This window comes from Schistocerca nitens, chromosome 9 (assembly GCF_023898315.1).
Source record: "Schistocerca nitens isolate TAMUIC-IGC-003100 chromosome 9, iqSchNite1.1, whole genome shotgun sequence".
NCBI lineage: Eukaryota > Metazoa > Arthropoda > Insecta > Orthoptera > Acrididae > Schistocerca > Schistocerca nitens.
The window spans coordinates 170,399,964-170,427,641 of record NC_064622.1 but is presented as its reverse complement, the minus strand read 5'-3'; the positions used below and the strand labels follow the sequence as shown (position 1 = coordinate 170,427,641).

Below are 27,678 nucleotides of genomic sequence, written 5' to 3'. Positions count from 1 at the left end.
GATGGCGCTGCCATAGCTCAAACGGATATCAACTGTTTTTTTTTAAATAGGAACCCTCATTTTTTATTACATATTCGTGTAGTAAGCAAAAAATACGAATGTTTTAGTTGGACCACTTTTTTCACTTTGAAATGAAGATATTCAGCCCTCCTTCTTAGAAACTCGTGGCAGACGTGGAGTGATGATCTTCAGGTTGGATAATTTTCACGTGCTTTGGATATTCTTGCTGCTCGTTCATAGCTGTCTACGCTAGCATAAACTCCAAATGATGCGTGTAATATGGCTGATGCTGGAGACATGTGTAGATGTTAAGTCTGAAAACAGCATCATAGCCAGAGTACCACATACAGTTGCAAACACAGCCAATAAGAAACAAGTAGTAAACGCCACAAGAAGACTGCCGGCATCGCTGAGTACTGATAGTTCTCAACACAAATAAGTCATCTACATCTACGTCCATATTCTGCAAACCACCGTGGGGTGCATGGCAGAGGGTGCGTCCGATTGTACCAGTTGTTAGGGTTTCTGCCTGTTACATTCATGTATTGAACGAGTGAAGAACGATTGTTTGAATGCGTCTGCGCTTGCAGTAATTATTCTAATCTTATCGTCAAGATCTCTATGTAAGCGATATGTAGAAGGTTGTAGTATATCCTTAGAGCATTAATTTAAAGGTCGTTCTCGAAACTTTGTTAATAGACTCTTTCAAGAGATCAAGAGTCTGCCAGTTCAGTTCTTTCAGTATCCCTGTGACACTCTCCTGCGGATGAAACAAACCTGTAACCATTCGTGCTGCCCTTCTCTGTATACGTTCAATATCCCCTGTTAGTTCTATTTGGTGTGGATCCCACGCATTTCGGCGATATTCTATTACCGGTCCCAAGAGTGGTTTGTCAGACATCGTTTTTGTAGACTGATTGTACGTCCCCAGTATTCTACCAATAGACCGAAGCGAAAATTTTGCATTTGTTAGTGTTTAGAGCAAGTTGCCAAGGTCTACATCACGTTGAAATCTTACCAAGATCTGACTGAATATTTATGCAGCTTCTCTCAAACAGCACTTCATTATAGATAAGTGCATCACCTGCAAAAAGCCTGATTTTATTATTTTTTCTGCAAGGTCATTAACACACAACATGAACAGCAAAGGTTTCAACACAATTCCCTAGGGCACACCTGAAGTTACTTCTACATCTGACGATAACGCTCCATCCGAGATAACATGCTGTGTCCTCCATATCAAAAGGTTCTCAGTCCAATCACAAATTTCGCTTGATACCCCATATGATCGCAGTTTTGACAATAAACGTAGGTACGGTGCTGAGTCAAAAGCTTTACGGAAATCAAGAAACACTTCCTCTACCTGGCTGCCATGATCCAAAGCTTTCAGTGTGTCATGTGAGGAAAGTGCGAGTTGGGTTTCACATGATCGATGTTTTTGGTATCCAGGCTGGTTGGCAGTGAGCGCGTCATTCTGTTCAAGATACCTCATCATGTTTCAGCTCAGAATATGTTGTAAGAGTCTACAAAAATCATTGTCAAAGGTACTGGACGGTAGTTTTGTGGATCACTCTTACTACCCTTCTTGTAGACGGGTGTGACCTGTGCCTTTTTCCAAGAACTGGGCACGGTTTCGTGTTCGAGGGATCTACGATAGATTATAGTTAGAAGAGGGACTCGCTGAGCCGCAAATTCAGCATAGAATCTGACAAGTATTCCAATCGGAGCTTGGAGCTTTCTTCAATTTTAACGATTTCAAATGTTTCTCAACACCACTGACACTAGTACTCATACCTCAGTAGGTATTTGTTTAAGGATATAAACTGCCTGACAAAGAAACAAAAAGCAGCCACAAGCAGAGGAGGAAACGACATGAAACTTCGCGGGCTGAGAGTGTATGTGATGTTATACCAGTGATTACAAAATGGAGATCGATTTATAATATAAAGAACTTGGCGGTATCAGACCACGTATCAGTATAACGCTGCACTCTCTCTGGCCTGGACGTACAAGGTGATATCCAAAATTTTTGGGACTGTTTCCATCTGTTGAAAACGTTCCATTAGGACTACTGGTCACCATCACCCTCGAAGTAGTTCCCATCCGCACATACACGCCAGTCCCAGCGCTTCTGTCACTGGTCAAACGTTTTCCGAAGTCCTGTTCTTTGAGGGGGTTTAACACCGCCAGCGATGAATCTTGAATCCTCTCTGCGGCTGGTCCCGGCGGAGATTCGAGTCTTCCCTCGGGCATGTGTGTGTGTGTTTGTCCTTAGGATAATTTAGGTTAAGTAGTGTGTAAGCTTAGGGACTGATGACCTTAGCAGTTAAGTCCCATAAGATTTCATACACATTTTTTGGAATCCTCTCTAGAGTGTCGAACCGCGACGGCCTTTCAACTTTAGTTTCAGTTTTGGGAATAGCGCGAAGTCGCAAGGTGATAAATCTGGCGATTACGGTAGGTGGGGGGAAACCTCCATGTTGGTTTTTGCCAAAAAGGTCGTGGTGAGCAAGGAATTGTGACAGGGCACGTTGGCGTGATGCAGCAGCCAGTTCCCTTGACGCCAAAGTTCGGGCCGTCGCCGCCGCACGTTTTCACGGAGCCGTCACAAAACGTCACAGTAGTATGCGGAATCCACTGTTTGGTTGAGTGAAACTAATTCTTTGTGCACAATTCCCTTGGTATCAAAGAAGAAGATGATCATGCTCTTCACTTTGCTCTTCACCTGTCTCGCATTCTTGGGTCTTGGAGAGCCCAGGCTCTTCCACGGGGACGAGCGTTGCTTTGTCTGTGTGTCATAGCCCTAAATCCAGCTCTCGTCGCCGATGATAACCCATGACAAAAAGGTTGGATCATCAGATGCTGTTTGACGAAGGTCTGTGCACACTTCAACACGCTTTGCCTTCTGATCGGTAGTCAAGATTCTTCGCACAAATTTTACGGCGACACGATACATGCCCAATTCATCAGTCAACATTTGTTGACATGTCGCATCACCAATACCCACTTCATCCGCAAGGTCTTGAGTGGTTCGACGTCGATCTCCACGAACCAATTGTTGAAGTTTGGCAACAATGTCTGGCGTTGTGCGGCGAACGGGACTTCCAGTGTGAGGATCATCTCCGACGTCTGTAGGGCCGGTCCTGAACCGAGACTGCCACTCAAACGCACGCGTAGGCTCATGCTCTGTCCTCCAAACACTTGTTGAATCATTGCAAGGGTCTCCCTGGCACTTTTCCCGATGCAGAGTTGATGTCCGAGCTGCTCCCACACAAGTTCTATCAGAGACACTGCTGGGAATGTTGCTGACCACGGGAGCACCTTACCAACAAGTAGACAGTTCATAGAGACATGTACTGCGTGCAGAGAGCATTGTCGTGTTGAAAATGGCATCATGAAACTGTTGCATGAGGGGTAACACATAAGGATGCAGGGTGTCCGTGGCGTACTGTTCTATCATCGGACATCCCTCAGTTGCTACAGCTGAACATAATGCAACGCTATTCATCAGCAATCCATGATTCCCAGTCAAGGCACCACTATAAACTCAGCCGGTTGTGTGATGGTGTCAACGGCAGCTTACACATGGGATAGTAATTCTCTAGTCCATTTGCTGCTACCCTACGATAAATGCTGTGGGACGATACAGAATGTTGCAGGGGGCGACTACTGATTGTCGTATAGCAGGCGTAGATATGAAGGAGTTACAACATACTTGGTGCGCAGGATGACCATCCCCTTTGGGGTGGTCAGACTAGTCGACAGGAACATTGTGGACAAGTGCGCCTCCCCTCACGCTCCCATACAGTCCTACATCGGGCCACAGACACATCCGAAAACCCCACAAACCTGGATACTGCACGGTTCGACTAGCCGGCCAAATGGATACCCATTTTCATAATCAGTTGCTGACAACACTGTCTCATATCCAGAATGAGATTTTCACTCTGCAGCGGACTGTGCGCTGATATGAAACTTCCTAGCTGATTAAAACTGTGTGCTAGACCAAGACTCGAACTCACGACTTTTGCCTTCTGTGGAGAAGTGCTCTACCATCACAGCTACCCAAGCAAGACTCACGCCCTGTCCTCACAGTTCTACTTCTGCCAGTACCTCGTCTCTTACCTTCCAGACTTCGTAGAAGCTCTCCTGCGAACCTTGCAGAACTAGCACTCCTGGAAGAAAGTATATTGCGGAGGCGTGGCTTAGCCACAGCCTGGGGGATGTTTCCAGAATGAGATTTTCACTTTGCAGCGGAGTGTGCGCTGATATGAAACTTCCTGGCAGATTAAAACAGTGTGCCAGACCGAGACTAGAACTCGGGACCTTTGCTTTTCGCGGGCAAGTGCTCTACTGCCAGGAAGTTTCGTATCAGCGCACACTCCGCTGCAGAGTGAAAATCTCATTCTGGAAACATCCCCCAGGCTGTGGGTAAGCCACGTCTCCGCAATATCCTTTCTTCCAGGAGTGCTAGTACTGCAAGGTTCGCAGGAGAGCTTCGGTGAAATTTGGAAAGTAGTAGACGAGATACTGGCAGAAGTAAAGCCGTGAGGACAGGGTGTGAGTCGTGCTTGGGTAGCTTAGATGGTGTAGCACTTGCCCGCGAAAGGCAAAGGTCCCGAGTTCGAGTCTCGGTCTGGCATACAGTTTTAATCTGCCAGGAAGTTTCAGTGTCTCATATGCTTAACACGTCATCTGCGCATGCTTCAGAGTGATCATCCAAAATCTGACGCTGTTCACCCCTCTTGTGTTCCCTACCAGGCCTGGTAACAATACTAAACACGAACAACACTAAAGCACTTCGGACGCCGTTCTATTTGTCACAAAGAATTCAAACTCTGTACATTTATATATTCGCAGACGGTATTTACGTCTGCGATTTACATTGAAATCCGATCATGTCTTCTAGCTGCTTCACTGTTTTGTTCGTCAATGTGTGTTTTTAAGATTTTATTTTTTACCATGACTATCACCTGTAACAGTATAAATAATTTTTCTAATATCTCTCAATAGTTTTATGAGAAGGCCAGACTGGGTCAAAATACGTTACTTTTAGCAATGATTTTTATAAGTAAATATTCCAATAACGATCTAATTTTTTAACATCATTATATGCGCAAATACAACACCCCATCAGTTTATAAAACTTACTTAAATACTCTCCAGTGCACAATTTTAACAATTTTAAGAAAAAGAAGATTAGTAAAGAAAAAAGATCCATGTCGTTTAGATTACTCAAATGTCTGTTGATGAGTGTGTTTATTTGGTATTGCTGACCTCTTCGTGCACGAGTGGAGTCTAAATACGTGGCGTAACGCATGTGAACATGCAATTTGGTAGCCAATGATACATAATACTAGTAATCTTCATATTGCAGCTATGTGCTATATTCTCACGCTGTCTACTTCTGATCGACAATTTTGCTAAAGTTGAAAATTGGAAGTGATTGTGAGTATAATTAGTAGCAGCAAGCAAAAAATGACTTCTTTTAAAATGCATATAGAGACTTAGAGATGTCGTGTGAAAAAAATCTTATCTTCTCCGATATTGGGGGTCACCTACATGCCACTTGTTTTCCGCTTTGTTTTAAAGAATACGACTAAAATAGGCATCAGAGGCGGATATGCGACTACATCAGCAGGCAATGAAGTCGCCGTGAGCAGTAATTGGCGGTGTGAGCAAATTTCTGAGGTCCGGAAAATCAACCGTGAGGGTCAGCCGTGGCGCCGAGTCACTGAGTACTGCCGGCCGTAGGCTGTCATTTGTTTTTGTTTTGCGCCGCGCAGACGAGACGAGCGGGTGGCCAGCGATAATTGCAGTGGACTGGTCCGGCTTACGGCCGGCGTCCGGCCGAGCTCATACTGGCCAAGACGAACGCCTCGTTACGCCTGTCACCGCAACAATACCCGGTATTTATTTCCGTTTGTTTAATCTCGCGGAACACATGTACAGGGCACCCCAGTACCACTCCTGCGTTAAAACGATTTTCTTTTTCTTCGTCGCTGGCAATAAAAATTTCATTAGTTTCCTCGGCAAAACTAATAAATAATAATGCGCCCCGCGTTAATTAACGTGGCGATAATTCACCAATACCGTTACAATCCGCGGGCACTCTCCCCAGCGGCCCAGCACCGGAATCTTTTACTCCTCAAAGGAGTAACGAAAGGGGGAAGAAGGAGGGGAAAAAAACGTAATTTAGTCTTAATAAAGCAGATAATCGCGCAAGTTTTTAATTTTGCTATTGTCAGGGAGGCCAACAGTTCATAAAAAGAGCCGGGTCCTTTTACTTGAGATTTTTCTCGGCTGTAATTGCTTGGGTAAATTTATTGCGGCCGGCAATATCGAGAGAGTGTTTCTTTTTGTGAGTAAGCATGTTCGTGTGTGTGCGCGCGCGTGCGTGTGAGTGCTTGTGTGTGTGAGTGTCTGTCAGTGTGTGTGTGTGTGCGTGTGTGTGTGGAGAGGCGGCAGGCAGGCAAGGAAGCAGAGCCCGGTCGGGCAGATCATTAAGAGACGGCCAGTGCAACCCTTGAGGCGCGCGCCATTTTTAACGAGGGTCGGGGCTCGGGCGGAGTTATTGCACTCGCTGGGGCCGTCAGGAAAGGCTCCCGCAGGTGCCACAACGCTCGGGGTTGTGCGGGGGAGTTCAGTACGATGATCGCGTGCCAGTCGGCTCCGCAATCACGGCAGCCGTTCAGCCGGAATCGCACCCCCAGCGTCGTTCTCGTTGGCTCGTTTCCGATAGGTGTGTAATAAGCTTACCGGGTCAGAAATTAGTCATCACCATGACATATCACACTAACACCGTGTAACGCCGTCTCTAGCTTTGACAGGGGTGTCAATTTCCAGAGAAATAGAGCCCAAAAATTTCTCAAGTATGTCATTTCTGGATGAAGCCACTCGCCCATGATTAGATTCCGCAGAACTATTAAATTGCGAGAATGTCTGTTGCCATGTTTCTCAAGTTGTTTCATACAATGAAGAGCCAAAGAAACTCATATACCAGCCTAATATCGTGTAGGACCCCCGCGAGCACTCAGAAGTGCCGCAACACGACGCGACATGGACTCGGCCAATGTCTGAAGTCTAGAAAATGACACCATTAATCCTGCAGGGCTGTCCATAAATCCGTAAGCGTACGATGGGTTGGAGATGTCTTCTGAACAGAGCACTTCAAGGGATCCTAGATATGCTCAACAATGTTCATATCTGGGAAGTTTGGTGGCCAGCGGAAGTGTTCCTGGAGCCGTTCTGTAGCAGTTCTGGACGTGTGGGGCGTTGCATTGCCTTGCTGCAATTACCCAAGTCTGTCGGAATGCACAATGGACACGAATGGATGCAAGTGATCAGTCAAGATGCTACCGTACATGATACCTGTCAGAGTCGTATCTACACGTATCAGAGGTCCCATATCACTCCAACTGCATATGTCTCACACCACTGTCGAACCTGCACGAGCTTGAACAGTCCCTTGCTGACATGCAGGGTCCATGGATTCCATGAGGCTGTACCCATACGCGTACACGTCCATCTGCTCGATAAAACTGGAAACAATACTCGTCCGACCAGGCAACATGTTTCCAGCCATCAACAGTCCAAAGTCAGTGTTTACGGGCCCAGGCGAGGCGTAAAGATTTGTGTCGTGCAGTCGTCGACGGTACACGAGTGGGCCTTCGGCTCCGAAAGCACATTCGATGATGTTTAGTTGAGTGGTTCGCACGCTGGCACTTGTCGATGGCCCAGCAATGAAATCTGCAGAAATTTGCAGAAGGTTTTGCACTTCTGTCACTTTGAACGTTTCTCTACAGTCGTCGTTGGTCCCGTTCTTGTAGGATCTTTTTCCGGCCGCAGTAATGTCGGAGATTTGATGTTTTACCGGTTCCTGATATTCACGGTACATTCGTGAAATGGTCGTACGCTCGTGCGCCGTCTATAACACCACATTCAAACGCACTTATATCTTGATAACCTGTCATTGTAGCAGCAGTAATCGATCTATAAAACGGCGCCAGACACTTGTCTTATACAGGCGTTGCTAACGGCAGCGCCATATTCCGCCTGTTAACATATCTCTGTATTTTGGTGCTTGAGTGTATATTGTTATGCAACCTTTATCTTTCAGAGACAGTCAGCTAACATACTGCTGCACCCCAGGAACGTTCAGAGTGCCAATTGTAAAATTTTAAAGTCGTATTTCTACTGCAGCCAAGCAGTAGAGAGCATCTAGAACGTGCTAACCAAGTAAGCCATTGGACAGGATTGTTGACATTATATTAAAACATTCCCCCAGTCGGAGCTATTGTACCAGCCATGGCCGTGGTGATTAGGATCTTGACTCATGAAGTAAGTCAAAGCACTTGCATGCTACTGAGAAACTCTCCCATTACGAGTTTGGTCAGCCCTAACAACTCGTCCTTGGGTCACAGAGAGCTTGAGAAAGCCAATAGAATAAGTATGTGGCAAACCTATTCACAGGACTGTGTAAGAAGTATAGCTACAAGGGCATAAGTAATCTTGCTTAGGGATTCGAAGCAATCACTGAGATACCCATTCTGTTTGTGTTTTGAACCAGAAAGAATGACAGGCTTCTGGGATTGAGGGAAACCATGGGTACCATTAGGTGATGGAGATTGTCTGGTAACCTGCCCGCTGATAACACAGCAGTTTTCAGCAAGAGGAGCGCCAAACCTTTGGCGTGGTGGCTGCGAGCTTGCGGAAACCTTATCGATGCTGGTAACTGGTGTCTGCTCAGCCTCGACCCTCTGAGGGACTTTGACTGAAGGACTGCTAGATGTCTACAATCCGGTTGTTGGAGACATGCCTTCGTGGCTCATTGTTTTCAGGTTATTAGGTAGTCTAGGCAACAGGCGACAAAAATATCTGTCCTGCACAAATCGAACCAAAAAGGCTTAAACTACTGTGTTACATCACTTCGTTACACAGTACGGCCATGCGATCCGGCAGTTGGGAAGGGCAATGGTAGACCATATTTCTTCGAAAATTCTGCGAGGAAAGAGTCAACCTGTTCAGAAAACTGCATATAAGACTCTGGTGTGACGTATTGTAGAGTACTTTTCCTGTGATCAGTATCTTTCTCTTGGCGGCGTGGTAGACGATATCGAGAAACCGAGGAGACACCCGTCAAAAGTGTAACAAATCCTCAAGTCCATCAGCGTAAGAGAAAAGAGAGTAGAGCGTGAATGGATACACAGTGATAATCATGTCCCCTTCGCTGCATATGCAAGTGGAATGGGTCTGAGGATGGATAATATATGTGTAAATAACCCTCAGCCATTTACTGCACAGTAGCATGTACAGTAGATGTAGATGTAACAGTCGGAAATTTACAAATATGTCACCCATAATGAGCTGCTTGTTACGGGCTGTGACTGATTAGATACAAACAGTTGCTGGTACAGATGGGTTCGTCGCAAGGAAATTGGACAACATAAAGGTACCATAATCCACCTCAAGATGATGGCATGATCACTGAAATGTATAGTGGCGTTAAAATAAAGATAAAGATGACTGACGCAGTGTACCAATATTTGCTTGAATCAGACACTGTTAGCCCATTCCTGATAGTTTCAAGTAGATGGTAGTGAAATGAAATGAAATGATCCTCCTATGCAGGGGAGTTCGGCCGCCGTATTGCAAGTCATTTTTAGTCAACACCACTTCGGTGACTTGCGAGTCAATGATGATGAAATGATGATAAAGGACACAGGTTCACCCAGTCATCTCGAGGCAGAGAAAATCCCTGACCCCATCAGGAATCGAACCCGGGACCCCGTAAGGGGGAAGCGAGAACGCTACCGCAAGACCACGAGCTAACTCGATAACAACTCACTACGAAAAATATCTTTAGCTGATATTTTCCACGTGTTTGGATTTTCTCCTGAAACACCCCGTGTGGAGTGTGAGAAACGTTGTAGAACAGCAAAGGCGTGAACGGAACACTTGTCATTCACCTTGTTCCCGAAGAAAGAAAGTCTTAACATGAAAGAAGAAGTAATGGGCTCTCACAACTGTCAGTTCCGAGTTACGCTCTTCAGACGAGGGCGTTAGAGTAGTAAGAGCTAAACACTGAGCAACTGTCAGGCAGCCTTGAGGCTGAGTTGAGTGCACATTTTTCTCCTGGAATACAAGTACACATGTGACGTAATCCGTTCGTAGTTTGTTCTTCGTAAAGTACGAGGGCTATTCCGAAAGTAAGGTCCGATCGGTCACGAAATGGAAACGACTATGAAAATCCGATAAAGCTTTGCACAGATGTGTTGGGTAGTGTCTCTAGTATAACCCCAGTTAGCATCACGTCGCTCTTCTCATTTCTGAGCTCGCAGTGAGTGCGTAAAGATGTCTAGAAAATAGTATCTGCCGCCAAGTACGGGGGCCTGGTGAGAAATTTCCCCTGAAGCTATGCAGCTAACATTACATAACTGTCGTGCTGTTTCGTCTTCAAGACAATTCTCAGCCGCATTCTGCAGGGGCAATGAAGATGCTCCTGCATCGTTTTCAAATGGAAATGTGAGATTACCCACAATACAGGCCGTAATTGTCTCCCTCTGAGTTTCAGCTCAGGTCACATGAACCGCTGGTTATGAAGACAACATTTCGGCACAAGACAACGAGCCGTAGGCCAGCGTAGAGAATTGGCGGAGAGCACTGGCGGCTGCCTTCTATAGCGAGGGTATGGGAAAGTTGGTACAACGCTACGATACACGTCTAAGTCGGGTCGGCGACTATGGAGATAGGTAGCTGCAAGGTGTATCTAACTGTTGCAAATAAAACATTTTTGATTTTTACCGTGGTTTCCATTTCGCGACCTATCGGACCTTACTTTCGGAATAGCCCTCGTAATTCCCTCACTCGACGTCTTTATCAGTATTCCAAACTATGTTGAAAATCATCACCGGCAACCTCTTCATGACATTTCTTTGAACAATACCAATCTTTATTATTGCAACAGGTGCTATAACTGTGGCTGATGTTACGTCACAAACGGTTTAGCAACTCGTACTGCGCTTTCAGGGTACTGACAAATAATGAAAATGGGCTGTCAACACATTCGTCACTTGTAAAAATGACTGTGCGCCTTAATTCACAACATAATTGTTTTATGAATGCACCTTATATTTAGGTCAGCACAGCTCTCAGCAGAGATGACTTCGGTAGAAAGCGGTTCCACATCACTCAAATCCACCGACAAACAGCAGAGAATTTATTGATCATCGATCACTTACGTAGAAGATTCATAATTATGTTGAATGTGGCATGATCTTCAAGTTGCGTGCCCTTTTTCCGACAATTCCCTCATATTTTTTGGTCATACACATAAAATATCACTCCATGTTTCACATAAATAACTGCTATTTTAGACCAAAACACAACATAGTTCCGTTAAATGGAGAAATTACACACTCTTCTCTCTTTCATCCACCCATCGACCGAGAAAACAGCGGTACAGGTTAGAGAGTAAGAATGCTTCCACTTTCAGAAATTTTTCACTGAAACATTTTTGTCTCTAACGACAAGTGGTCATACTATTCTGGTGATTTGTTTCTGTACACTGTATTCGTCAAGCGACTTCAGTAGGAAACCCAAAGAAGAAATTTGGGCTGAGAGTTGGACTCAAGTGGAGCATGTGGCCGCAATGAATCATAGCAGACGATCAATGTACTTTTACGGGATGGGCAAATGAGAAGATGCAAATCATCAACTATGCGCTCCATATTCTAAGGCGGGATATGTCAACACTTCGTTCCACAAGCGTCTGAGAGAGAGGTTGGTGAAAAATAGTGTCTGAGGCATTGGCGCTGTTTGATTCACAGTGATACTATTTATATTACGGACTGGAAGTAGCGGTTGTGAAGATAATGTTTAAGTTACTTAGGGCGTATCACAAAAATGTAAAGAATATTATCCACAGCTACCGATCACAATGGATTAAACTAAGGCACCCACATTATAGGAACTCGACTCCCAAAACGTGCAGCTGTGGATAACATTCAAGGTTTTTTTTTATTTTTACTTTTTTTTTTATTCGTTTGGGCCACTTGTGAACCATGTTGCTTGTGCTTTCGCTGTGTTATCGTCTGCCACTTCAAGTGTTCTTTTTTATGTTTAGTAGCTGCTTTCATGTTAATATCTTGAGCTTTGTTATTAGCCCAGTATACCTTCGTTCTCTTGCTGAACTCTATTTTGCAGTTTCCTGGTCTCTTTATGGTTACCTTCTGTAAGAGGTGTTAGGAAGGGTCTGGTTTCAATAGCTAAATTGTAGACACCACTGCTAATTATAAGTATTGCCTAAAATGAAACTCTGTGAGATCTTCCTCTGTTTCTTTGATACGAAGCGGCCCAGTAGCTTAGCCTTGTTGGCTACTTTGAAGATCTTATAGGAAAGGCTACGGTGGTCCATTCTGTGTATGTGGCCATATAAAACTCTTCTTCTCGTGGCATCGATGGCGTTGGTAGAGTTCACGATTAGGTCTGGTAGCATCCTTCGTCCCACTGGCTTTAATAGGAATTTGCTTTCTTGTAATTCTTGGATTCTTCCTGAGGATCTTCCTGGTTAGAGATGGGCATTCTGCTGCATAGAGGAATGACAGACTGAATACTGTGTTATTGTGTCTTAATTTGATATTCGTCGACAGAAGTTTCCTGTCGTACATTTTTCTGCAAACACAGTGTGCCTTATCTGTTTTAATTTTCATTTGTTCGAGAAATACTGCTTCACCGCAATCATCTGATATACATTCCCCAAGATACTTCTAGGTCTTGGCTCTCTTGATACGCTTGATAGTGCTAACTCATCGTTCTAGAGTCGGCCTTAATGTTTATAATGAATTCTATCTTTCCGATGTTGATCATTAGACTTGTTTTGCTACTAAATTCAGGGCGTAGAAGCCCCTTGTACGTCGTTTGCCAGTAAACAGGTCATTAGCAAAGCCAGGCATGGGATCCTAAGATTGTCTGCACTAATGCCCGTACTTAATCCGGTATTCGTTGGTGCAGATCTGGCCCATTTACTGGTGATTTTTTTTCCATGACACGGTTCATCCTTGCCCTACACCTGCATTGAACTGGAAACTCTTTTAGAACTGTCCTCTAAATTTTGCTTTGGATTTCGTGTAGTATAGGAGGGTCTGCACCAAGCTACTAAATTTTTAAATGAGTCCCAATTCTCTTAATATTCCAAAGAGTGTGGTACACCTCTTGAAAGTCTACGAAGGTAGCTGCCCATGGTCTGTATTTGTTCAATACAAGATCTCGATGCTCTGAAACCTGCTTCATATTCCCCTAACTCTTTGTACAGCTGTCTCGTTTCATGTCGTTTGAGGATCTTGGAAAAGATTTTGTATGTGGCAGCAAGGAGAGGTATTCCTTTGTAGTTACCGAGGTCTGTTTTGCTTCCTTTTTCGTGAATTTGTTGGGTTTCGCCTGAGATCCAGTTGTCTTAGAGTTTCTCGCTAGCTCGTATCTCCAAAGTTACTGTATGTATAGGACTGTGTGTGTTTGCTCCTGTTCATTTCAGCATTTCTGCCACCATCCCATTCTCCCCAGACGCTCTGTTGTTTCTGAGGTGATTTGCATCCTCTTGGACTCACTCGTATGTGGGAGGAGGGATGTGTGCGGCACTGGAGTTAGAGAGTTGTCTAACGAGTAGTCGTTGAATGATTCCTTTGGCATTTAGAAGTTTCTGGAAGTAATTAACTAGAGATTCAGCGCATTTGTTGTCATTGAGACACAGTGATTCATCTTCTCGCTGGATACGTAAGGTACGTGAACTGGGTCGTCTGTTATTTGAGACCCTTATGTATGTCTCCACGGAGCGTGGAATGTCAGATCCCTTAATCGGGCAGGTAGGTTAGAAAATTTAAAAAGGGAAATGGATAGGTTAAAGTTAGATATAGTGGGAATTAGTGAGGTTCGGTGGCAGGAGGAACAAGACTTTTGGTCAGGTGATTACAGGGTTATAAATACAAAATCAAATAGGGGTAATGCAGGAGTAGGTTTAATAATGAATAAAAAAATGGGAGTGCGGGTTAGCTACTACAAACAGCATAGTGAACGCATTATTGTGGCCAAGATAGACACAAAGCCCATGCCTACTACAGTAGTACAAGTTTATATGCCAACTAGCTCTGCAGATGATGAAGAAATTGATGAAATGTATGACGAGATAAAAGAAATTATTCAGGTAGTGAAGGGAGACGAAAATTTAATAGTCATGGGTGACTGGAATTCGTCAGTAGGAAAAGGGAGAGAAGGAAACATAGTAGGTGAATATGGATTGGGGGGAAGAAATGAAAGAGGAAGCCGCCTTGTAGAATTTTGCACAGAGCATAACTTAATCATAGCTAACACTTGGTTTAAGAATCATAAAAGAAGGTTGTATACCTGGAAGAATCCTGGAGATACTAATAGGTATCAGATAGATTATATAATGGTAAGACAGAGATTTAGGAACCAGGTTTTAAATTGTAAGACATTTCCAGGGGCAGATGTGGATTCTGACCACAATCTATTGGTTATGAACTGCAGATTGAAACTGAAGAAACTGCAAAAAGGTGGGAATTTAAGGAGATGGGACCTGGATAAACTGAAAGAACCAGAGGTTGTAGAGAGATTCAGGGAGAGCATAAGGGAACAATTGACAGGAATGGGGGAAAGAAATACATAGAAGAAGAATGGGTAGCTCTGAGGGATGAAATAGTGAAGCCAGCAGAGGATCAAGTAGGTAAAAAGACGAGGGCTAATAGAAATCCTTGGGTAACAGAAGAAATATTGAATTTAATTGATGAAAGGAGAAAATATAAAAATGCAGTAAATGAAGCAGGCAAAAGGGAATACAAACGTCTCAAAAATGAGATCGACAGAAAGTGCAAAATGGCTAAGCAGGGATGGCTAGAGGACAAATTTAAGGATGTAGAGGCTTGTCTCACTAGGGGTAAGATAGATACTGCCTACAGGAAAATTAAAGAGACCTTTGGAGAGAAGAGAACCACTTGTATGAATATCAAGAGCTCAGATGGTAACCCAGTTCTAAGCAAAGAAGGGAAGGCAGAAAGGTGGAAGGAGTATATAGAGGGTTTATACAAGGGCGATGTACTTGAGGACAGTATTATGGAAATGGAAGAGGATGTAGATGAAGATGAAATGGGAGATAAGATACTGCGTGAAGAGTTTGACAGAGCACTGAAAGACCTGAGTCGAAACAAGGCCCCGGGAGTAGACAACATTCCATTAGAACTACTGATGGCCTTGGGAGAGCCAGTCATGACAAAACTCTACCATCTGGTGAGCAAGATGTATGAGACAGGCGAAATACCCACAGACTTCAAGAAGAATATAATAATTCCAATCCCAAAGAAAGCAGGTGTTGACATATGTGAAAATTACCGAACTATCAGTTTAATAAGTCACAGTTGCAAAATACTAACGCGAATTCTTTACAGACGAATGGAAAAACTGGTAGAAGCGGACCTCGGGGAAGATCAGTTTGGATTCCGTAGAAATGTTGGAACACGTGAGGCAATACTAACCTTACGACTTATCTTAGAAGAAAGATTAAGAAAAGGCAAACCTACGTTTCTAGCATTTGTAGACTTAGAGAAAGCTTTTGACAACGTTAACTGGAATACTCTCTTTCAAATTCTGAAGGTGGCAGGGGTAAAATACAGGGAGCGAAAGGCTATTTACAATTTGTACAGAAACCAGATGGCAGTTATAAGAGTGGAGAGGCATGAAAGGGAAGCAGTGGTTGGCAAAGGAGTGAGACAGGGTTGTAGCCCCTCCCCGATGTTATTCAATCTGTATATTGAGCAAGCAGTAAAGTAAACAAAAGAAAAATTCGGAGTAGGTATTAAAATTCATGGAGAAGAAGTAAAAACTTTGAGGTTCGCCGATGACATTGTAATTCTGTCAGAGACAGCAAAGGACTTGGAAGAGCAGTTGAACGGAATGGACAGTGTCTTGAAAGGAGGATATAAGATGAACATCAACAAAAGCAAAACGAGGATAATGGAATGTAGTCAAATTAAATCGGGTGATGCTGAGGGGATTAGATTAGGAAATGAGACACTTAAAGTAGTAAAGGAGTTTTTCTATTTAGGGAGTAAAATAACTGATGATGGTCGAAGTAGAGAGGATATAAAATGTAGACTGGCAATGGCAAGGAAATCGTTTCTGAAGAAGAGAAATTTGTTAACATCGAGTATAGATTTAAGTGTCAGGAAGTCGTTTCTGAAAGTATTTGTATGGAGTGTAGCCATGTATGGAAGTGAAGCATGGACGATAACCAGTTTGGACAAGAAGAGAATAGAAGCTTTTGAAATGTGGTGCTACAGAAGAATGCTGAAGATAAGGTGGGTAGATCACGTAACTAATGAGGATGTATTGAATAGGATTGGGGAGAAGAGAAGTTTGTGGCACAACTTGACTATAAGAAGGGATCGGTTGGTAGGACATGTTTTGAGGCATCAAGGGATCACAAATTTAGCATTGGAGGGCAGCGTGGAGGGTAAAAGTCGTAGAGGGAGACCAAGAGATCAATACACTAAGCAGATTCAGAAGGATGTAGGTTGCAGTAGGTACTGGGAGATGAAGATGCTTGCACAGGATAGAGTAGCATGGAGAGCTGCATCAAACCAGTCTCAGGACTGAAGACCACAACAACAACAACAATGTATGTCTCTGGAGTTGTTCATTCTGAAGTTCTCCCCCATTTCCCGAATCAGTTGCTTGTTGTATTTCCGCTTTGTCTCTCTTATGATGCTGGCTGTGTAATAAACGCTAGTAGGTTGGCTTCATCCTTGTGGTGGTTTCGTTTGAGTCATCTAGTCGCCTCGTTTCTATAGCTTCATCATATCCCCTGGACCACCAGTGGTGTTTAGTCCCCTTATCTCTTCTGGGAATTGTCTCCTGACCTGTTGCTACCATAGCATCCCTAAGTTGATCCCAGCTGGAAGAGATGTTCGCCCTTCTGGTATTCTGGTTCAGTCTCTCTTGGTAGCTAGTACCATCATTCTTAAATTATATGGTGTCAAATCTAGGGATCTTCTTATTCTCCACTGGCATACTGTTTGTCGTTTTTAGTGGCTTCATAAGTGACAAGTTGTGATTGGAAACAACGTTAGCTCCTTACTACGTCAAAATTCGTAATGTCACGGTTGTTCTCCCTATCTATTGCTACGCTATTCTTACATTTGTGTGCTCTATGATAATAACTATAGAACTTCCTTTATTCCTTTCGCAAGTTGCATTGGGGGGGGGGGGGGGAATATGGAAACAATTCTAAGAAGAATGATTAACGTATAGCAGTGGGAAATGCTTCAAGGAAGGTATTGTGCATCTTGAAGAACCCTAAAAAGACCTTCATAGTCTACGAAAACTAACCGGAAGCTGGTTGGCGAGAGGGGAAAGGAGGAAATTTGCTGCGCTTCTGTAGGTGTTAATAGTGAAGCAGAAATATTAAAACAGCTATTCAAGAATACCATACAGTGGTTGTGTTTTCTAATTACAACGTTCAAATACAAACAAACGATTCTTCAGTGACGTAAAATATATTCCATGCTCCTTATGTACTTTATTAGCCGCGGATTATTATAGTAATATATTTAGGAGCTGTTTATCGGGCCGCCGGCCGGGGTGGCCGAGCGGTTCTAGGCGGTACAGTCTGCAACCGCGCGACCGCTACGGTCGCAGGTTCGAATCCTGCCTCGGGCATGGATGTTTATTATGTCCTTAAATTAGTTAGTTTTAACTAGTACAAAGTTCTAGGGGACTGATGACCTCAGAAGCTAAATCCCATAGTGCTCAGAGCCATTTGAACCATTTTTGTTTATCGGGCTATTTAATGACTGTTATGATCATGTCTTAATTACAGTATTTACTGCTCAAAAATATTTTACCCACGTTTTCGCGGAGTGCGCTGCAACTCTCATTGGCGAATATCTAAATAAAAATAAAGAAACAGGCAAGATCATAAACATACCCGGTCCGAAAATATTTGTGCGTAAATAACGGAAGGGTTCTGAGCGAGATGATTTACTTAGAAGGAATTGTCTAACGCAATCACTTTTTAAACGCCACAACATAGACATAAATGTATTAAGCTTATCAAAAATGGTTCAATTGGCTCTGAGCACTATGGGACTTAACATATATGGTCATCAGTCCCCTACAACTTAGAATTACTTAAAACTAACTAGCCTAAGGACATCACACAACACCCAGTCATGTCGAGGCAGAGAAAATCCCTGACCCCACCGGGAATCGAACCCGGGAACCCGGGCGTAGGAAGCGAGAACGCTACCGCACGACCACGAGCTGCGGACTATTAAGCTTATCCATTACGGATATTTTAGAACCTGTGACTGTTAACTGAAGATAAATACACAAAACTGCAACCAGTCACCATTTTTAATAGATATTTATTATTCCATGAACCGCTTTTCGAATCTTTTCAGGTTCGTCTACAGACAATTTTTTTGGAAGTCGCATCACTATTTCTACTTATTGCGATGGTATGGGCGGCTTTTTTCTTTCCATTTTGATGGCCGTTGGTACATCACTTCACACACTTTTACAAATCTGTATTTATTTACGTTGTCACAGCGAAACTTTGACAACATCCAGCATGTGCTATACAACAGTTACTTTTAATAAAGATCTTGACAAAAAAACGACATAGTTCTATTTTGTTCAGAGATGAAATTTTTTCTTGTTTACATGTATCAAAGTCGATATAAGGGCAAATATTTTAATGAGACTGGCAATAACTCTAGAGCACAAAATAAATAAATAAATAAATGGATTACTAGAAGATCAAACTTCATATTTACTTATTTAGTTTGTCCTCTCACGTTACCACCAGTCTGATTAAAATATTTGCCCTTATATCGACTTTAATACAAGTAGACATGAACAAATTACATCTCTGACCAAACCCGGGGATGCCGTATCTTATTGTCAAGATCTGTGTTACAAGTAACTGATGTATGCCACATACTGGTTGCTGGCAAAGTTTCTCTGTCACGCTGTAAATAAATACAGATTGTGAAAAACTGTGTGAAGTGATGTACCAACTCGTCATCAAAATCGAAGTAGACAGGTGGACACCAACGAAAAAAGTCGCCGATACCGTCGCAGAAAGTAAAAAAAACTAAATCCATATCGACAGATAAATGATAGTCATGGCGATACAGTAAAGCTTGTTCCATCTTCTTGTCACGTAGCCAGCAACCGGCATTATGATAGAAATAGTGATATAATGGTCAGAAAACCATCTGAAGATGAACCTGAAAAGGTTCGAAAACCGATTCATAGAATAAGAAATAACCATTCAAAGAACTGACTGGTTGCAGTCTTATGTGTTTACATACAGATAAAAATGCATATTCGGTAAATCTCACAGCATGTAAAAAATACGTTCTCCAACAGGACAGAACAGAGGAGAGGAATATTCACTAATGTGCGGCAAAACTCGAGTGCAGAGAGTTATCAACTCAAACTTAATTAAATTTACAACGACAAGGTGATAATGGGAAAGTAGCTGAAACGGCAGCACGGAAAGGAGTCTTGAGATACCAGACATGTAATGTATGTACTTAACGAACGAAAAATTTCATCTGGATAACTGTTCAATCCGCAGATGTGATAGATCGAAACTGATCATCATTAATAAAAGAAATAGCGATCGAGACGGAGTTTCTTCACTCGTTATAAGAACTGAGATCACGGTTTCCTGGGACTTTGCGTCATTTACGACTTAACATACCTTCCGTAAGGATATTGTAGGTCTCCGAATCTACTGACTTTACCACGCCGAATTCAAATGTCGCCATTGGAGTAACATTAAAATTGAGAGAGGAAGAACGTAATGAAGGAGAGGGTTTTATCGTGGTTGATCATCGAGAGCACAATGCCAGGAAGTGATTTTCCTATTTTTTGCCTTTTGTGCACTATACTATTTTAGATTCCTGAGTGTTTAAAGCACATTACCTATTGGTATTGGGTATTTGTACAGCTCTTTTTATAGGTAATACTTCTCTGTAGACAACTGTATTATCTGCAGAAAATTTGATGTTTCTATTAATACTGTCTTCCAGATCAGACCACTCATATACAACATGAACACTAAGAATTCCAGTCCTTCTCTCTGGGGCACGGCTGAAGTTACTTCGACGATTTTTGATGACTCTACATCCAATATAACGTGCCCTCTTCCTCCTCCACGCCCCCCCCCCCCCCCCTCACACACACACACACACACACACACACACCAAAAAATCGTCAGTTCAGTCACAAATTTCCTTGACATCCAATGTGAGCGTGGCTCGTTAATAAGCGCTGGTATAGTACTCCTCTTCACCGATTTTCATGATTCCAGAAATACTTGATCCACCTTGTATTCCTAAGTAGTGTGTATCTTTGACAGGATTCAAATCTAACAGTATTTGGCTTCTGCCGACTTTCCCTGGATTGATTTAGGGAACGTACGGAAAAACTTAATGATTATCTCCGGACTGATAATCGGGCGACTGTATTAAACAAAAGGAATTTTATAAAAGTACCAAGCGCATCGACGTGGCGAACCATTAAACGCTGTTCAGATTGCAGTCTAGACGGATCAAATGGAAATGGTTTCGTTCGCCAGATGAATATGCAACTAATTCGTTCTCTAGTCACTGCTGTTTAATTCCACCTACAAGCTGTTGGATTCAATGAATCCACAATCTTCTGCGGTCAGTGCTGTGTGGTGCAGAAGCAGCTGTTACTACGCAACTGGACACATTTTATGGACGTAAAAATCTTGTGTACTGCTGAAACTGAAATCAATTATCCTTTGTACTAAGTGTAATGTGTATAACAAATCGTGTTTTCTTTTTCAAAACAATCACTTCCTCTGTTCGTTCAGTAGATGTGAAACGGGTGTAGAGGTCAAACGTTTCACTGCATGCAGTAAGAACGCAGCCCTTGCCTTGACACACGCCTCATCACTGCCTACCTGCTGACGATGTCTTTTCAAATGTCGGAACACTGGCAAGAAAAACTCGGTGAAGGATACGCAGGAATCCGGTCGTGATGGATGTGTCCGTGTAATTGCTCGGCCCGCTTCTTCTTTCCGTTTTCCCGTTGTCTTTTGCTTTCCCCTGCTGCCTACCTATATCAGCCACACAGGAAGGACATTCCAAATGTCAGCAGAAACTCACCATAGTCGAAACCATTCTGCTTTGTTTTCAGTGGATCGTTTGTTTCTTTCACATAACTGATGGGTGTCAGTCCACCCAAACATAATATAAACCCTATACAAAGAGGACAGGAAAGTGAAACGAATGAAGGAGTGAACTTTACCTGTGCTGCCATTGACGACGTCCGGGCCACCCGCCGCCATTCACCGCGGGCCCTCAACACACTTTCAGTCCGCCACTTTCTCCTCAGACGTCGCCGCTGCTGCCACATCCACCTGCAACACCCAATGCAGTTTCAGCCTTACGCTAAATGTGTTTACGTGCTTGGAAAGTTAAATATCTAGGTCAAGTTGTCAATTTAAATTGCTATTCTGAGAGAACTGCACTACTGGCCATTAAAATTGCTACACCACGAAGATGACGTGCTATAGACGCGAAATTTAACCGACGGGAAGAAGAGGCTGTGATATGCAATTGATTAGCTTTTCAGAGCATTCACACAAGGTTGGCGCTGGTGGCGACACCTCCAACGTGCTGACATTAGGAAAGTTTCCAACTGATTTCTCATACACAAACAGCAGTTGACCGGCGTTGCCTGGTGAAACGTTGTTGTGATGCCTCGTGTAAGGAGAAGAAATGGATACCAGCACGTTTCCGACTTTGATAAAGGTCGGATTGTAGCCTATCGCGTTTGCGGTTTATCGTATCGCGACATTGCTGCTCGCGTTGGTCGAGATCCAATGACTGTTAGCAGAATATGGAATTGGTGGGTCCAGGAGGGTATCACTAACAGTCGAGATGACAGGCATCTTATCCGCACAGCTGTAACGGATCGTGCAGCCACGTCTCGATCCCTGAGTCAACAGATGGGGACGTTTGCAAGACAACAACCATATGCACGAACAGTTCGACGATGTTTGCAGCAGCATGGACTATCAGCTCGGAGACCATGGCTGCGGTTACCCTTGACGCTGCATCACAGACAGGAGTGCCTGCGATGGTGTACTCAACGACGAACCTCGGTGCACGAATGGCAAAGCGTCATTTTTTCGGATGAATCCAGGTTCTGTTTACAGCACCAAGACGGTCGCATCCGTGTTTGACGACATCGCGGTGAACGCACATTGGAAATGTGTATCCGTCATCGCCATACTGGCGTATCACCCGACGTGATGGTATGGGGTGCCATTGGTTACACGTCTCGGTCATCTCTTGTTCGCATTGACAGTACTTTGAACAGTGGACGTTACATTTCAGATGGGTTACGACCCGTGGCTCTACCCTTCGTTCGATCCCTGCGAAACCCTACATTTCAGCAAGATAATGTACTACCGCATGTTGCAGGTTCTGTACGGACCTTTCTGGATACAGAAAATGTTCGACTGCTGCCCTGGCCAGCACATTCTGCAGATTTCTCAGCAATTGAAAACGTCTGGTCAAAGGTGGCCGAGCAACTGTGTCGTCACAATACGCCAGTCACTACTCTTGATGAACTGTGGTATCGTGTTGAAGCTGCATGGGCAGCTGTACCTGTACACGCCATCCAAGCTCTGTTTGAGTCAATGGCCAGGCGTATCAAGGCCGTTATTACGGCCAGAGGTGGTTGTTCTGGGTATTGATTTATCAGGATCTATGCATCCAAATTGCGTGAAAATGTATTCACATGTCAGTCCTAGTATAATACATTTGTCCAATGAATATCCGTTTATCATCTGCATTTCTTCTTGGCGTTGCAATTTTAATGGGCAGTAGTGTATTATTATCACAAGTACTTTACGTATCATTATTAATTATCAAAGAGAACAGTAAAAAGAGCACTACGTTTGATTTAATATTTTATCACCAGTCCATCATCTCCCCAGTGCCTAACAACTAGCGCCCTGAGTGTGTGGGCGGAAGAAGCGAAAAAAGAACTCTTGCTTCAGAAATTTGTCTACCTATTCCTTAAAGAAACGTCTGAAGTCACGCCCAAGAAATGTTAATGCGTACTTACGTATTACCACCGTTTTCAGTCCTCAGGCAATCAGCTGGTATCCTGTATACCAATGGTGGGAACACATGAAAAGCATTTCACCTGTCACTGTAAGTATAACGCTATCGGTACACACACTCACGGAAACTTACAAAAGAGATATCATTTCACACATTTTTCCAGCTAGACAAAAAGTATAAATATAGGTCGCTATTCATTTGCATTTCATTACTGCCAACGCCAGTGTTATAAAATGCTAATGCATACAACGCATAGATTGCTAAGCTTTTATGTATGACTTTTAAATTCTCATAGTTACATGATACACGACATCTATAATCGGAAATATGTTGTATGTTAACCGGGGACCTAGAAACGACGGAGAAGCTCCGTCCCCGCCGTAGCCGCAGTGGTCCACAACTCCACGATGACTACCGCAGTCCACTTCACCGCTCCGCCGCCCCACACCAACCACTCTTTCAGGGTTATTGTGCGATTCGGCCTCCGGTGGACCCTCCAGGGAACGTCTCACACCAGACGAGTGTAACCCCCATGTTTGCGTGGTAGAGTAATGGTGGTGTACGCATACGTGGAGAACTTGTTTGCGCAGCAATCACCGACATAGTGTAGCTGAGGCGGAATAAGGGCAACCAGCCCGCATTCGCCGAGGCGGATGGAAAACTGCCTAAAAACCATCCACAGACTGGCCGGCTCACCGGACCTCGACACAAATCCGCCGGGCGGATTCGTGCCGGGGACCAGGCGCTCCGTCCCGCTCCAGAAAGCCGTGCGGTGGATCACTCGGCTAACCAGGCGGGCATCGTAAGTATATTAGTCACAGCATTCAGAGTGTAAATATTGATGTATGCAGATGCCCAGCATATTCTTGGGGTTGTTAGGTTAGTTAGGTTTAAGTAGTTCTAAGTCTAGGGGAGTGATGTCCTCAGATGATAAGTCACATAGTGCTTAGAGCCATTTGAGCCATTTTTTTGACTGCGTCTACACAGTATGCTGGAGCAAGACTGTAGGAATAGAATGAAGACTGACAGTTCTTGGCCAACTTTGTTATTGAATAGTTAATGCATTTTACTACTTGATAACAGGTAACACTGTTCAAATCCATTTATTTAAATATTTCGCTATGTGTATGATCACTGAAATGAAATGCTTCCCGCCGGGTTGACCGGTCCCCTGCTGCAAGTCTTTTGAGTTGACGCCCCTACGGAGACTTGCATGCCGATGGGGATGATATGATGATGAGGACAACGCAACACCCAGTCCCTGAGGGGAGAGAATCTCCGACCCAACCGGGAATCGAACCCCGGGCCCCTTTGCCCAGCATTCGGTCGCGCGTACCACTTAGCTATCGAGGCGGACTGTATAATCACTGACACTGGCATAACATCACGCGTCATACTTTTATTTTTTCAATGACATATATATGGGGTTGACTGCTGTTCATATTCAGAACCAATAGCCATGTTGCTTAGTAATTTATTGGTGTCATAATGTATCCCAATGAGTTAGACATAGGTCTATCTCCACAGTCTCAAAAACGCTTATTAAATCAAATGTCAAATGTGTGTGAAATCTTGTGGGACTAACTGCTAAGGTCATCAGTCCCTATGCTTACACGCTACTTAACCTAAATTATCCTAAGGACAAACACACACACCCATGCCCGAGGGACGACTCGAACCTCCGCCGGGACCAGCCGCACAGTCTATGACTGCAGCGACTTGACCGCTCGGCTAATCCCGCACGGCATATGCTTATTCATCAACGTGATGAACTTCCCAGATCGGTTCTCAAGTCGGTGAATTCTTTGTGTTGAGCTTTTTTGTGTTCGCGGTTTGACGAACACAACATTTACATGATGTTCCTGAAGACTGAATCATCCCCAAATAACTGACTGATGCGCGCAGTTTAACATCAGTATTTATCTCTCTGTAAAACTGAGGTGTAACATATATATCTCTAACTCGCAGTTACTAGTAATATCCACGTTTAGACACACACACTCACTCAGTCACACACACACACACACAAATGTGTGTGAAATCTTATGGGACTTAACTGTTAAGGTCATCAGTCCCTAAGCTTACAAACTACTTAACCTAAATTATCCTAGGGACAAACACACACCCATGCCCGAGGGAGGACTCGAACCTCCGCCGGGACTAGCCGCATAGTCCATGACTGCATCGCCGCAGACCGCTCAGCTAATACCGAGAACCCACCCACCCACCCACACACACACACACACACACACACACACACACACACACAGACGCGAGCGCGCGCGCGCGCGCGCGCACGCGCGCCAGCAAAGCGCTGAAGATATCTTTCATAAGGAATAAAGAATGGGTACTTCCTTTGCTTGTCTTACCTCACATTCACCTTGTGGTAGGCTGCTACATGATGCAGATGACTGTTCCCCAGTGGAGACATCCTTGGACTTTGCGAGGTGAACGTCGTTTGCGGCTCCTGTTAAGGCTGCTTCAAAAACCAAACTGGAGCCGCGGCATCACAAACAGTCAGCTGTCACCTCGTTAGCTCTGAGGGCAGCCTGCTTCCAGTCGATTGCTAAATGCTTATCTCCATTGGCAAAGCTGTACTACTGTAATCAACAAAAAACTTATTACAATGACAGACACATAAAGCAGTGCTACTCCTGATCGAAAGGATAGACTATCGACGGCGTGTAACTCAACAGAGAGAGAATGTCACCTGACTGATGAAACAAGAAGGTAACCCTTTTTTTAAAATACTTCATATTCACCAAGACTATACGTTTGTTACAATACTCATTACTGTAGTTTCGACCTTTTAGTCATTTTCAAATGGTTACAGGTGCTGAAAACGCAGTAGTAGTCAGCATTAATGTGTTTTTATCCTATTTTATCTGTCACATAACGATGGTGTGTGCGACAAAAGCTGACACGAGCCATAGAGGTTCAAGTCATTTTTATTCTCTTTATGAACGATGACTACTGCCGTCTCTTCAGCGCCGGTAACCACTTGAAAATGACCAGAAAGTCGAAGCTGCAATAGTGGATATTACAATAAATGTACAGTTACTGGGAATATGAAGTCTTTTAAAAAATTCTACGAGTGTATGAGTTCACAACAAACAACTGTGTGAAGGAGTTAACGATTCCAAGAGGAACGGTGAAGAAAAAGAGGTAGCAATTTCAACAGAAATGAGATTAAGACGATAAGAGATGTGTGAAACCTGAATGTCTGTAGTAGCGTTGACGAGTATCATAGTGTTGCTTGGATAGCTGGTCATTTAGAGAACGTGTAACAAACACCACAAAAATTAGATTCTGTTTTTACCCAATGTCAACAGATGTATACATTCTCCAATCTCCTATGAGTCTGTTGCTGTAACCAACAAAACCCAGTGGTAAATTCCTGGCCATTTATGACATGTTTGATGATATATACATCTATATGCGTCATTTTCTGTGTTGCTCTCTCGTTGGTCGTTTCGTATTTTTGTAGTGTTTGAATGAGATTTTCTTTCGGGATTTTGAAGCAAGAGTGTTATCTTGTTTCACTACATTGCATGGGGTGAAGCATAATACAAGAAGACTACAGATAAGTTTCATTGTACATAAGGTCTTTAGTGGCCAGCGGGGTGTACTTGTACTAAATTGAAAGTAATAATAATATTCGTCATGCTGACCATTTCCGCTCTGCTAGAGTAGGAGAGTTGGAAGTCCGCATTAGGAAGCATTCATTGCAAATAAACAAGAGCACTTTGATACTGGATGTCAGTAGGAAGAACTCAACAGTATTAGATCTGGAAATGAAGATATTGATCTATGAACGAATAAGAACTGTCTATACAATTTCAGAACTCAAGTGTGGCTACGAAATTAAGACGTCATATCTTAAGAGGCCTCCAATGTTTAAGGGAGAGGTCTGTTTGAGAGAAAATAATACTTACCTTCAGGCACAGTACTTCCGATGTGCCAAATTGCCAAATTGCAGTTCCAGTGAAGTAACTCTTCACCTCTGTCAAACTTTAGGATGGTTGTATGAGCCTACTGACGATGCGATAGAAGACGTACAACCGTCAAGTCACGTAATCACATAGAGGACCTTTCGTTCTTAATAGGATTTCTTTGAAAGAAAAGAATAAGTCAGCATCACAAATGTTTTAAGTGCTTAGTGCTATTAAATTGGATTTGATTACCATGTTTTGTGATTGTTGCAGTCCAGTGTCTTCCTAAGCATAATGACTCCTCTTTTTATATTTTTCCTGTCAACTAACGCCACAGTGGCCAAGGAACTGGATACAGGAATTATCTCTATGCACTGACGTAACTACTTCCATGGTAGTTAAGACCCATTTCCCTATATATATATATATATATATATATATATATATATATATATATATATATATATATATATATATACTGTGAAAACAGATTGATACTTTATGTAGAGTAGTTTAAATTTACTTTCATATACATTTTTCTCCTGCGCTGTGTACAAACTTTT

General features: G+C 43.4%; 1 long non-coding RNA gene across 1 annotated transcript in view; it reads right to left on the bottom strand.

Annotated features, from left to right (window-relative positions):
- Positions 1-25,893, bottom strand: part of LOC126203284 (uncharacterized) — a 159,438-nt gene extending 133,545 nt beyond the window's left edge. Inside the window, exons 1-2 of the long non-coding RNA XR_007540255.1 lie at positions 25,553-25,893; positions 21,355-21,466 (exon numbers count right to left, since the gene is read on the bottom strand). This is a non-coding gene — a long non-coding RNA (uncharacterized LOC126203284). The remainder of the gene's footprint in view (positions 1-21,354; positions 21,467-25,552) is intronic.
- Positions 25,894-27,678: the final 1,785 nt, after the last annotated feature.